This window comes from Paroedura picta, chromosome 3 (assembly GCF_049243985.1).
Source record: "Paroedura picta isolate Pp20150507F chromosome 3, Ppicta_v3.0, whole genome shotgun sequence".
Classification (NCBI taxonomy): Eukaryota; Metazoa; Chordata; class Lepidosauria; order Squamata; family Gekkonidae; genus Paroedura; species Paroedura picta.
The window spans coordinates 93,638,341-93,650,295 of NC_135371.1; the positions used below are offsets into that span (position 1 = coordinate 93,638,341).

The 11,955-nt window shown below is 44.7% G+C and overlaps 1 pseudogene; it reads left to right on the forward strand.

The window, feature by feature from the left end:
* The first annotated feature begins 1,026 nt into the window (after positions 1-1,026).
* LOC143834573 (U2 spliceosomal RNA) lies at positions 1,027-1,143 on the forward strand (annotated as a pseudogene).
* The last annotated feature ends 10,812 nt before the right edge of the window (positions 1,144-11,955 follow it).

Sequence of the window (11,955 nt, forward strand, 5' to 3'; positions counted from 1 at the left end):
GAGGGCAACATCTAACACAGTGATCCGCAACCTACTTGAGGCTGCGGACTGGTGACGGCGGGGAGGGCAATTGCCCGACCGCGCATGCCGCGCATGCCATGCATGCCATGCATGCCGTGCATGGGAGTGCTGTGCATGCGCATTTGTGGCCGCGCACGGTGCAAACGTGCATGCGTGGCCCTGCTTCCCTCTCCCCCCCTCCCACAAAAAGAAACTTGCTGGGCCACAAGCTAATATGTGCTTTTGAGACCGATTTGCTTGCGGCCTGGGAAGTTTCTTACTGGGGGGGGGGCGGGGAGAGGGAGCTGCGAATGCCCTGGCACCGGGCTGCAGCCCGGTGGTTGGGGACCACCGATCTAACATACATACATTTTTTAAAAACTTCCAGTCTTTATGAGCAAGCCCCAGATTCAGTCCACTCAATTAAAGGTCTTACGACAGCAAGCCCTGACATTTCTCTGCCAGAGACTCTAGAGAATGGGTCAGTTAACCTGAATTATAAATCAGAATGTAGCTCTTACTTACTTTATTTATTTACGGTCATTTAGACCAAAATTTTAGAAGCACTACTATACAATAGCAGTTTGTAAAGGGAAGGTAATACATTAAAAGGTTAAAAATGCATCAACAATAAAACTTAAAACTTCTTCACCATAAAAGCCAACATTTAGAAGCATTAACTGCCGTTGACTATTTTACACGGATAAAATGAGCCATAAATGCAATAAAACTAATAAAACTGTTAAAATATAAAACAAAAGACAAGATTAAGAGGCGTGCGATATATCTACTAACCAAAAAACATAAGAAGTTCTGTGGACCTGTTATGGCTATACATGAGTGACCCATTCTTTCCTAATTCTTAAAGCTAGCCACGCAAATTTTTCTACTTTGCTAGTTAACAAATTATCTGTATCTGATAGCAATATTTACAGGCAATGCTTTCTCAGGTCGTGAGGGCATTCTATAGGCATTGGTGCTATTGCACCTGTGCGAATATGATTATACAGCTTGCACTCAAATAAGATCGCTTCTCGGCCTTTTGGCTAAGATCAAGTGTAGTATCTGTTCTTATCAGAATGTAGCTCAATAGGTAGTCTGCAAGAACAACAAAAGGACATATGTCCCCCCCCCCAACTCCAATTGTTGGAATGATTCAGAATCTCATTAGTGCTCCTGAGTCCTAGATTTACTGGGCTTCCCTAAAAGGAATTCCTCTCACTTTTCCAACCATCACCTAAACCAGGGGTTCTGAACCAGTAGTCCAGGGAACATTAGGTTTATGTGAGAGCTTCCCAAAGGTTATACAGTCTTCCCCAGAAGTTTGGATGGCTGCTGACATCACTAGATGTTACTGGAACCCACTTCCTCAGTGGGACTCTTCTGTGTCCACTTCTCTGAAGGGGCAAGTCACCACTTCTGGGGTTCCTCAAAACCCGAAATATATTTTAGGGGTTTCTCCATAGTCAAAAGTTTGAAAAAGACTGGCCCAGACTAAGATTCCCAACTCTAACCCAACTTTGCAGGTACTAGAGTGGGCTGTTGAGGCCGGCTGGTGCTGGAGTTGGACAAACTGACGGACACTCTCTCCCTTCTCGTGTCGGCCTTCGTTGGGCTCAGTAACTCCCAAGATTCTACAGCTTCCTAGGAATCTTTCACCATGCATTTTTTTCAAAATAATTCCAGTCTTTGCAGCTAGGACAATGTGGTACATAATAAATGCTTTGCTGAAACTTTGTAAGCCTGATGTTTGGTTGAATAAGAACTGGCCTCGATCATAAGCCTTGCAGAATTACCCACTACAGTTTCTTTATCTTGTTTAGCTCCACCCCTTCCTCTCGTCTATCAGAAGCAGAATTACACAAGGATCATAAATATGTGCTGAATGAATTAGTCTATATAAATGTATATAGGGTGCAGTATTCAGTTTTTCTTACTTTGGCATTTAGATTACCTTAGCTCTTCCCTGCGACAAATCTACTCAATGTCCAAAAGAAACTCACACCAAAATGTTGTTCTGTATCGCAATGGTTCTGTATCATACTGATTTTATATTCACCATGTTTTAGGAAATGACTGAACAACTGAAAATATGGATATGAAGACCATGTGCATTCATCTCATTAAAATTAAAAATTAAAAATCACTAGGGTGTGGAGACATAGCTTCAGTACTACTTTCCCCTTAGCATTAATTTTTAATAGCTTAAACTCTTAGCCCTAATTCTGACCTTCAACTCAGCATCAATAGGTGTTTTAGCTTTATAGTTTCCAGGGGTCTGATAAATTCTTGTCAACCTGAAATGCTACAATTTAAAGTAACAATGTCACAACTGGTTACTGAATTTTCTATGCTTGTTTTACTGCAAATCCAATACAGAGAGAGGCTTTGCCAATTTATGCTAGTCTGAATCCGTTATACAAAAAAGCCAATACATACAAATCAAAGAAACAATTTCCCTTCCAATTACATGAAAACACAGTACTGGGTGCTGATAGAAGACAAAGCATTTCATTCTTGCTTTGTAAGAATATGCTGATACTGACAAGAAAGCAGTTTTCAAACACCTTTCCCTTCCTCTCCTCACAACAAGACACCCTGTGAGGTAGGTGGGGCTGAGAGAGCACTAAGAGAACTGCACATAAGGGGCATATATGAAACTGGGGAGTAGAACTGCACCAGCTAGCAATTCCAATGTTTTCTTCATTTGTTAAAAAGGTAAAGGTAAAGGTAAAGGTATCCCCTGTGCAAGCACTGAGTCATGTCTGACCCTTGGGGTGACGCCCTCTAGCGTTTTCATGGCAGACTCAATACGGGGTGGTTTGCCAGTGCCTTCCCCAGTCATTACCGTTTACCCCCCAGCAAGCTGGGTACTCATTTTACCGACCTCAGAAGGATGGAAGGCTGAGTCAACCTTGAACCGGCTGCTGGGATTGAACTCCCAGCCTCATGGGCAAAGCTTTCAGACAGCTGCCTTACCACTCTGCGCCACAAGAGGCTCTCTTCATTTGTTAGGATTTTTATTTATTTGAGATACAGATCACTGGGATATTAATAAGTGAACAATATACACCTTTTAACCATAGTTCTTTAGCTTCTGCCTGCAGGATGGGATTCAAAAACAACTCCTGCAGTCATACCTGAGGCAAACAGGCAAATGATTCTTACAAGGACACAATTTAAACAAAGGGCAGGAGGTACAATAAAGATGGGCAATGTTTTTCTCTTGCTTTCTGATGACAACTACTGGGTGATATGACTTTGAAATGGCACTGTAGAGAAAGAAAATCACCAAGGGACATGTTCATTTGACGATGTTGGAATATATGGAATTGCTGAAGAGCCTAAAGTAGAATTTCTTGAACTTCTTCCAGTGTCTATATACTCCTTTGGAATTCATATCTGTAAAATTGAAGCATTCTAGCTAGTTACCAATTTATGTTATTATATATTGTATTTCTATACCATGCAACTCCCATAAAGGCTCAGGGCAGTTTACAACATGGAACAAAATTCCTAAAAACAATTAGTTTATAAATTAAAGTAAAATTAAATATTATCATAATTAGTATCAACTCTTTAACAAATTTCTGTCTGGCTAACTATCCCCCCACCCCCACCCCCACACACTCCCCAGCCATTATAGTTTACCCACCTGATGTCCATGGCAGGTAGGATCTATCACTGGCACAGGGAACAAAATTTTTAACTGTGCTATGTTACACAGGCAGAGGGCCCTTTCCTCATTTTTATTTTATTTATTATTGAATTTCTAGATTGCACCTATCAGCACAGCACCGCCGTCTCAGTGCAGCATACCACATTGTTAAAAATAAAATAGCAGTTAAAATCATTTAAACAAGTAAAATAAGGTAAAGGTAAAGGTATCCCCTGTGCAAGCACCGAGTCATGTCTGACCCTTGGGGTGACGCCCTCTAGCGTTTTCATGGCAGACTCAATACGGGGTGGTTTGCCAGTGCCTTCCCCAGTCATGACCGTTTACCCCCCAGCAAGCTGGGTACTCATTTTACCGACCTCGGGAGGATGGAAGGCTGAGTCAACCTTGAGCCGGCTGCTGGGATTGAACTCCCAGCCTTATGGGCAAAGCTTTCAGACGGCTGCCTTACCACTCTGCACCACAAGAGGCTCTTAAGTAAAATAGATCAACAATTAATCTGCCAAACCATTGGTGATGTCCCCAATTTGTTCTTCTGGTTGGAGCAGGCAGAGAGATATTGGGTTGCAATGTGGGAAGCCCTTCATTGCTCATGTATGTATTCCTCTGAAGTGGCCTCAACCATAAGCCCTGCGGAAGAGCTTCATCTTGCAGACCCTACCGAACTGTTAGTTCCACTAGGGTTCTGATGTTCTCAGGGAGCTTGTTCCACCAAGCAGGGGTCAGGCCAAAGAAGCCCTAGCCCTGGTCAAGGCCAGTCAGACCTTTTTTGTGCTGTGGATTACCAGGTGATTTGTTGTTGCAGAGCAAAATGCCCTCAGGGGACTTATTCAGATAGGGGGTCCCTTAGATATGCAGTCCATTTTTATACCACCCTGAGCCGTATGGAAGGGCGGTATTAAAAAAAACAGATAAAATAAATAGATAAATAAATAAATGACCTTAAAGGTAGGAACCAAAACCTTGAAGTGAACCCGGAATTCATCAATGGGAATCTACAATCCCTATTCCTATTCAAGAAAGAAGGTGACTGGCAGGTTAAATGGCAAGGCTTCCTTTGAATATTACACACATCTCTGTTTTTATGCCTCTTCTACGTCTCTTTTATTAGGATCCTGTGAAGAGAGAATATAGTCCATTCCATGCCATTCAAGTCTATTTCAATTTCAGTCAAAAGAACAAATAAAACCCTAACTTTTCTCCTTGGCAAAATTTCTACAGCAAGTCCATTATCCCAACAGGGGCAAGCATGTCTAGAGGGGGGAAAGTATGACAGTCTCAGTAGTGTTTTGCCTACCCTTGCACCTGCCCTCCCCTCTCCATTTCCTGATTGAAATTCTTTTTTAAAAAATGACATGGTCTGTGTAGCTACGGGACCTCAAAGCAATGTGCCCTCACTTCACATAAAATGTTCTCTTCAGTGTGCACAATAATATTGGGATCGGGTAGCTAAAACACATTCCTCTTTGTGTTTTATCTGTCTGTCTGTCTATCTATATATGTTATTTATACCCCGCCACTCCCATACAATAGGCCATGGCGGGTCACACGATCCTCATTAAAAATCCTATTAAATCCCCCATTAAAAGAACATACCTATACAATATAAAAAAAACACAGCAAACAGGCAATAAATAACACAAGCCCCACACCCACTATCAGAGAGAAGAGGGGGCATAGCTGGCAATGCCCAGGTGCTAACACCAGCCATGGGGGGGGGGCATGATCTTCCAGTGATTTCCCTCACTGTCCTCAACCAAAGACCTGGCAGAAGAGCTCCATTCTGCAGGCCCTGTGGAATGTGGAAAGCTACTGCAGGGGCTGAAGCTCACCTGAGAGCTCATTCCACCAGGTCGGGGCCAGGACTGAAAAGGCCCTGTCCCTGGTTGAGGCCAGGCATGCCTCACTCAGGCCAGGATAACTAACAAATCAGTGCCTACAGAGTGTAAAGTCCTGTGGGGGCATAGGGCAACAGGCAGTCCCTCAGATATGTAGTGGTGGGGTATGAATAGGGGAAGATGGGAGCATGTGATCCTATTAGCTTGGAATCCATGCTTTTTGTTTTAAATCCTTATCATCACCACACAATCTTCGGGGTCCAGTTACCATGACCAGCCTATCACAAATCTACCCGAACATAAAGAGAGACCATTATACAAAGAATCCCAAAAAGGGATTTAAGAAAATGTTTTATTGTTGTGCAAAAAGTGCAAAAAAATTTTTTTTAATGTTTTACTGTTGTGGTGTTTCCCAATAGCAATGTGGAAGTCGTCGCTCCGCCGTGCTCTTCCCGCCACAGTTAATACAGTAAATGAACTGGATACCTGTTGGCCGCCTTTGGAGGTGACGTTCGATGGCTACCCGAAGTGGACGAGTTGCTAGGTTCGGTCAGGGCGACCACGTGCCCCCTCGACCCCTGTCCATCATGGCTCCTCAAAGGAGGGGGCCAGAAGATAGGAGGCCAGCTCAGTGATATTGTCAATCTCTCCCTGGACTCCGGGGAGTTCCCTGAGCAGCTAAGGGAGGCAGTGGTCCGCCCTCTCCTGAAAAGATCTATGCTGGACCCGCGAGACCCAGACAGCTCCGCCCAGTATCGCACTTAGCGTTCCTGGGCAAGGTGGTCGAAAGGGCTGCGGCAGACCAGCTCCTGGCATTATTGGAAGAAACTTCGGCACTTGATCCATATCAGTCTGGCTTCCGACCTGGCCACGGGGTGGAGACGGTGCTGGTCGCCCTGCTGGATGATCTCCGTCACCAGCTGGATAGAGGCGGGTCGGCAGTGCTGGTTCTTCTGGACCTGTCGACCGCTTTTGACACCGTGGACCACGAATTGTTGGTCCACCGCCTCGCCGAAACGGGGATATGGGGCACAGCTTTACGCTGGATACGCTCCTTTCTCCAGGACCGGACCAGCTTTACACTGGATACGCTCCTTTCTCCAGGACCGGACCCAGAGGGTAGCAGTGGGGGATGAGCTCTCGCGCTCCTACAGACTTCCATGTGGAGTCCCACAGGGCGTGGTCCTCTCCCCCACATTATTTAACGTCTTTATGCGCCCTCTGGCCCAGCTGGTGCGGAGTTTTGGACTGGGTTGCCACCAGTACGCTGATGACACCCAGCTCTATCTCCTCATGGATGGCCGCCCGGACTCTCCCCCGGAACAATTTGCCAGATGTTTGGAAGCGGTGACAGAATGGTTCGAGCAGGGGACGTAGGGGGCAGGATCAGGAAGCGTGCTTGCCCACCCTGGGAGGGGCGCATCTTACCATCGCGTCCCAGGCCTGGAATTTGGGCGTGATCATTGATGCCTCCCTAACTTTGGAGGCGCAGATCAAAAGAGTAGCAGGCCAGGCATTCTTCCAACTTCGCCAGGCCCGACTACTAGCGCCCTACCTGTCCCCCGAACACTTGGCCACGGTGATCCATGCAACGGTCACCTCCAGAATAGATTTCTGTAACTCGCTCTACGCGGGCCTTCCCTTGTCCTTGATCCGGAAACTTCAGCTAGTGCAGAACGCAGCTGCCAGGGTCCTCACTGGCACACCTTGGAGGGCCCATATCCAGCCAGTGCTGATGCAGCTGCACTGGTTGCCAATTGCTGCCCGGATCCAGTTCAAGGTTTTGGTTTTAACCTTCAAGGCTTTACGCGAGTTGGGACCCACATACCTGAGGGACCGCTTATCGCCCTATGCCCCCCGTAGAGCTTTACGTTCTGCGGGAGAAAATCTATTGGTCGTCCCCGGCCCTAGGGAAGCACGCCTGGCCTCGACCAGGGCCAGGGCCTTCTCGGTCCTGGCCCCTGCCTGGTGGAATGAGCTCCCGGGAGAGCTGCGGGCCCTGCGGGCCCTTCCATCGTTCAGCAGGGCCTGCAAGACGAAGCTCTTCCGCCAGGTTTACGGTTGAGACCAGGCTTAACATCTACGCCCCCCCGGGACCTGAGGATTGGGATTAGACACAAGTACCATCAGTATCCCCTCTCCACTTGCTAGGGGGGGAATGGGTAGTTGATTAGCCGCTCTTGCCAGGTAGTCATTAACTATTGACATGTTAATTGGTTTTAATGTATTTTATGGGGTTTTATACTGTTGTAACCCACCACGAGCCGCAAGGGAGTGGCGGGAAATAAATTCAATAATAATAATAATAATAATAATAATAATAATAATAATAATAAGTGTGTGGTTTTTTTTAATTAATTTTAGGACTCGGTAAGGAGAAGGAAGTTTGAGTCCCCAAAAGAACCCCTGTGAAGAGATTGGTGGCTTTCATTGATTGACAACTGAAGAAGCTGGGGGGGAACTTTGTATTGTCCACACTTCCTGCTTCTCCACCACCTCGTTGGGAGGCAAAAAGCTGTGACAAGATGGCGGGATAATGCAGGAGGGGTCTCCCATCAGGAAGCATGCAAATGTACAGTTTCCTATTGCATATTTGCAAGCAGGAGGCAGTGCGTGTTTTATGCCTCCATGCAGAATCGGTCCCTGTCTCTACACAGAAATGCCTCAGCAAATGGAGAGAATTCCAGAACATAGTATATAGGTAGTTGGAACACAGGGCCATTCCGCACCGGGATCCATGTAGCAAATTGTTTGCTGAACGAAAAATCGCCATTTTAAATAGTGGAATTCGTCGTTATGCATACCTGCCTTTGTAGTGGAATCCAGTTGCGTTTCTATCATTTCCCACAGGGTTCTGGTCTCAGCAAAAATCGCTAGAAAGGAAGCGCTATTGCTGAGCTGTGTCCCGCCCCTGGCCGTCAAGCAGCCAATGGGCGGCCATTATCATGCTCCCAAACAGCCCCTTTCCCTTTAAGGAAGGTTTTTTTAAAAAAATACACACACACACACACGTTGCAACGAATATGCATTGATTCGTTGCAACGGAGAGACCCATCCAGCTAGCAGGTGGTGTTTGAGCTGCCGTTTCATCGTTGCCATGCTCCCCCCGAGTGAAAAAAAAAATCCCCCCTCCTCACGGGCGCGATTTTCAGCCGAAAACAGTGTGAAAAATAAAGTGAAAATAAACCAGCAAATGGGCCTCTGCGATGCTTGTGCTTGGTGACTTTAAACAGAGGACTGCAGCCGGGGAAGCCTCACTGAGTAAATGAAGGCTTGCCGGTGTGTTGATCTCCGCTCGCTCGGAGAAAAAAAATGGCGATCGCTTCACCGGAGGATCAGAGGAGAGAGCCAGGGGGAGGGACTTTGCAGAAACCGCAACAATGGTAATGCACAGAACTTTCCCGCTCGTGTTGCAGATTGGTTGCAGGAGTGTAGCGCTTTCCGGAGGGTGAATCCACTTTTTGGGATTTCCCTGAAAGCGCTACAACGAAGCACTTTTTGCGGATCGGTTTCAGGAGTGTTGCAAATTGTCAACGACGTTGTGCATAACAGCAAAACTGTAGCGATTTCAATTAGTAACCATTGTGCTATTTTGGACGAATGTGGAACAGCCCACAGTCCTCTCCTACAAAAATCTATTCTTCTGTTTAGAGTTCCTAATTGTAGAGGGCTGCTTGGATATTCTCGGCAGTGTATTAGCTTTCCTTCCTCCTCCTTTTATTCTCTCTCTCTTCAGCAAGAAGAAGAAAAAAGTAGGGAAGAAACATAAAAGGGACTCCAACAGGCCTCTGCTTGCTACCTTAGCCCCAGAGCAACTTGGTCCCCAGGATATTTTTTTTATCCCCTAACATGAACAGGCCTGAGTGCAATGAGCCCACAAGTTCATGGGTTGCATACTATAGAAATTTTCAGTACAAATAACCTGTCCTTATCCTCCATCTGCCTAAATAAATTACCAGCATTTTAAAGAGTATTACTGAAGACCACAATAATTTTATCCTAGGAATGTGATTAATATATTTCACTTTGCCTGAAATACATATCCATTACCTTCAATAGTCTATAGCCAGTTCTTCTAAATCCAGTTCCATTATGTTTAACATTATTTATTTATCTTTCTATTTATAATTTGATTTCTATGATGACCTCTCTCAGCATAGTGGTCTCAGGGCAGTTTACAACAATTCGATAAAACAATTAAATTCAATAAATAATAAAAACAATTAAAATTTAAAAGGCTTGAATCCTTAAGAAGAAGAGAAGAAGAGTTGGTTCTTATATGCCGCTTTTCTCTACCCGAAGGAGGCTCAAAGCAGCTTACAGTCGCCTTCCCTTTCCTCTCCCCACAACAGACACCCTGTGAGGTCAGTGAGGCTGAGAGAGCCCTGATATTGCTGCTAGGTCAGAACACCTTTATCAGCGCTGTGGCGAGCCCAAGGTCACCCAGCTGGTTGCATGTGGGGGAGTGCAGAATTGTACCCGGCATGCCAGATTAGAAGTCTGCACTCCAAACCACTACACCAAACTGGCTCTTAAGAGATGAATCTTCTCACTGGCAAATATAATGATCAGTCAGATTGTTCAGAATCAGTCCAAGATTGGAGAAAGTTGCATAGGAGGGCCTTTTCTTATGCCTTATATATTTATCTTAATCTAATCTACCTGAGCGTTCCCCAACACGGAGCCTATGGGCACCATGGCACTCACCAGTTCTTCCCCTGCTACCCACTGAACTTTTCAGAAGTTTGGCTCCTGATGCTGACATATTGAGGTACTGCATACCAGCGCCTCTCAAAATTCTGAAGTTGGCCACAGGCTCAAACATGTTAGGAACTCCTGGTCTAATTTCTGGACTAGTATGCTATTTAGCTACCTGAGAACAAAAATAAATTCTAGACAGTTTTCATTCACTATAAACCCAGGTCCCAAGTATATAGGATTGCCCTCCCAGAAACACAGTCCTTTCTATTTATTTTTTACTTCTACAAGGCAAGAAAGCATACTGCCCAGATTCCCTTCATTCTTTATACACTTTCAACAAATCACTTCAGAAGGGAAAGAAACAAAGATCAATATTAACAATAACATAGCCATGTATCACCATCTGTGCAAAGCATTGTGGCAAAGAACTCCACAGAGGGAGTCATAAAACTGTGCTCTTCAGCTATGGTATTGGCAAAAACAGGGAGAAAGAAATAGATTTGATAAGAAGTCCAATTAAACTGACATCCTGTCTGATCATCTGAACACAATTCAACAAAATACATCCAGGCCAAAAACAATAACCTAAGATGATGCTATCAGACAGATGAATGCAGCATCTACATCCTTATTGTTTATGGCCACAACTCGGTGAAATTGAAACATATTTCAAAGGATATAATATGGAAATTTTTTGATGTGAAGGAAAATACATTCTGAAGACATTTTTGATCTCCATTCAAAGAATGGAGAAGAGCTACAAGCAAAAAAAAAGAAGTAGCCTAGAGCATATGCTGTTAGGGCATGCGTTTTAATGTACCACCGGTATATCGTATCTTCTAAGGGATATAGCTCCTACCATAATATTGAACTATTGTTGCCTAGTTTATTTCTTCAAAGAATGTCTATTTAATTTGCCCCTGAAAGTCACAGTGGTAAAGTCCCCAAATTCCATATGGGGTTTGAGGATTTTCTGGAATAACAACTGATGCCCAGACTACAGAGATCAGCTCCCCTGGAGAAAATGGATGCTTTAGACCTCTATAGCCAAGATCCCCATCTCCACCCCAAGTCTCCAGGAATGTTTCAATCATGAATTGGCAACTCTATAGAGTAGTGTAATATCTTTTGTGTATGTGTTTTAGACCAGGGGTAGTCAGCCTGTGGTCCTCCAGATGTCCATGGACTACAATTCCCATGAGCCCCTGCCAGATTTTAAGCTCACCAGTAGTCTTTCTCAGGCTTCTCAGTATTAAGTGCAAAAGTGCAAAAGAGGAGCATGGGAAGTAGAGAGAAAATATGCTTCAAGCAGAAATGTGTTATTTAGAAACATATAGCTTTATCCAGATATCAGGGAGTGAAACAATATTGATATTCCCAGTTTTCAGGGTTCTAAAAACTACTTAGTATTCAGTTCCAGATTATTTTTCACCAATATTATTCAGCTCTATTATCTCCTATGGGGAATATTTCCATAGGGTTGGAGGGGTCTTTTTTGTTGTTTGTTTGAGCAAATTGCACCAAAATTGCAATGGAGCTGCTGGTGCCTGTTATTTAAATTTTCCCCAAATTTCAAGTTAATTTGTCCAATAGGTCCAATTTAATATGGGCTCCTGAAGAAGGTGCCTCCAGCCATCCTCAATTGCTTGCTATGGTGAGTGTGCATCTTTACTCAGGGGCAACATACAAGAGCAAGCAAAGAAAATCCTATCCAAAAGCCTCTAAACTCAGGCAGAATGA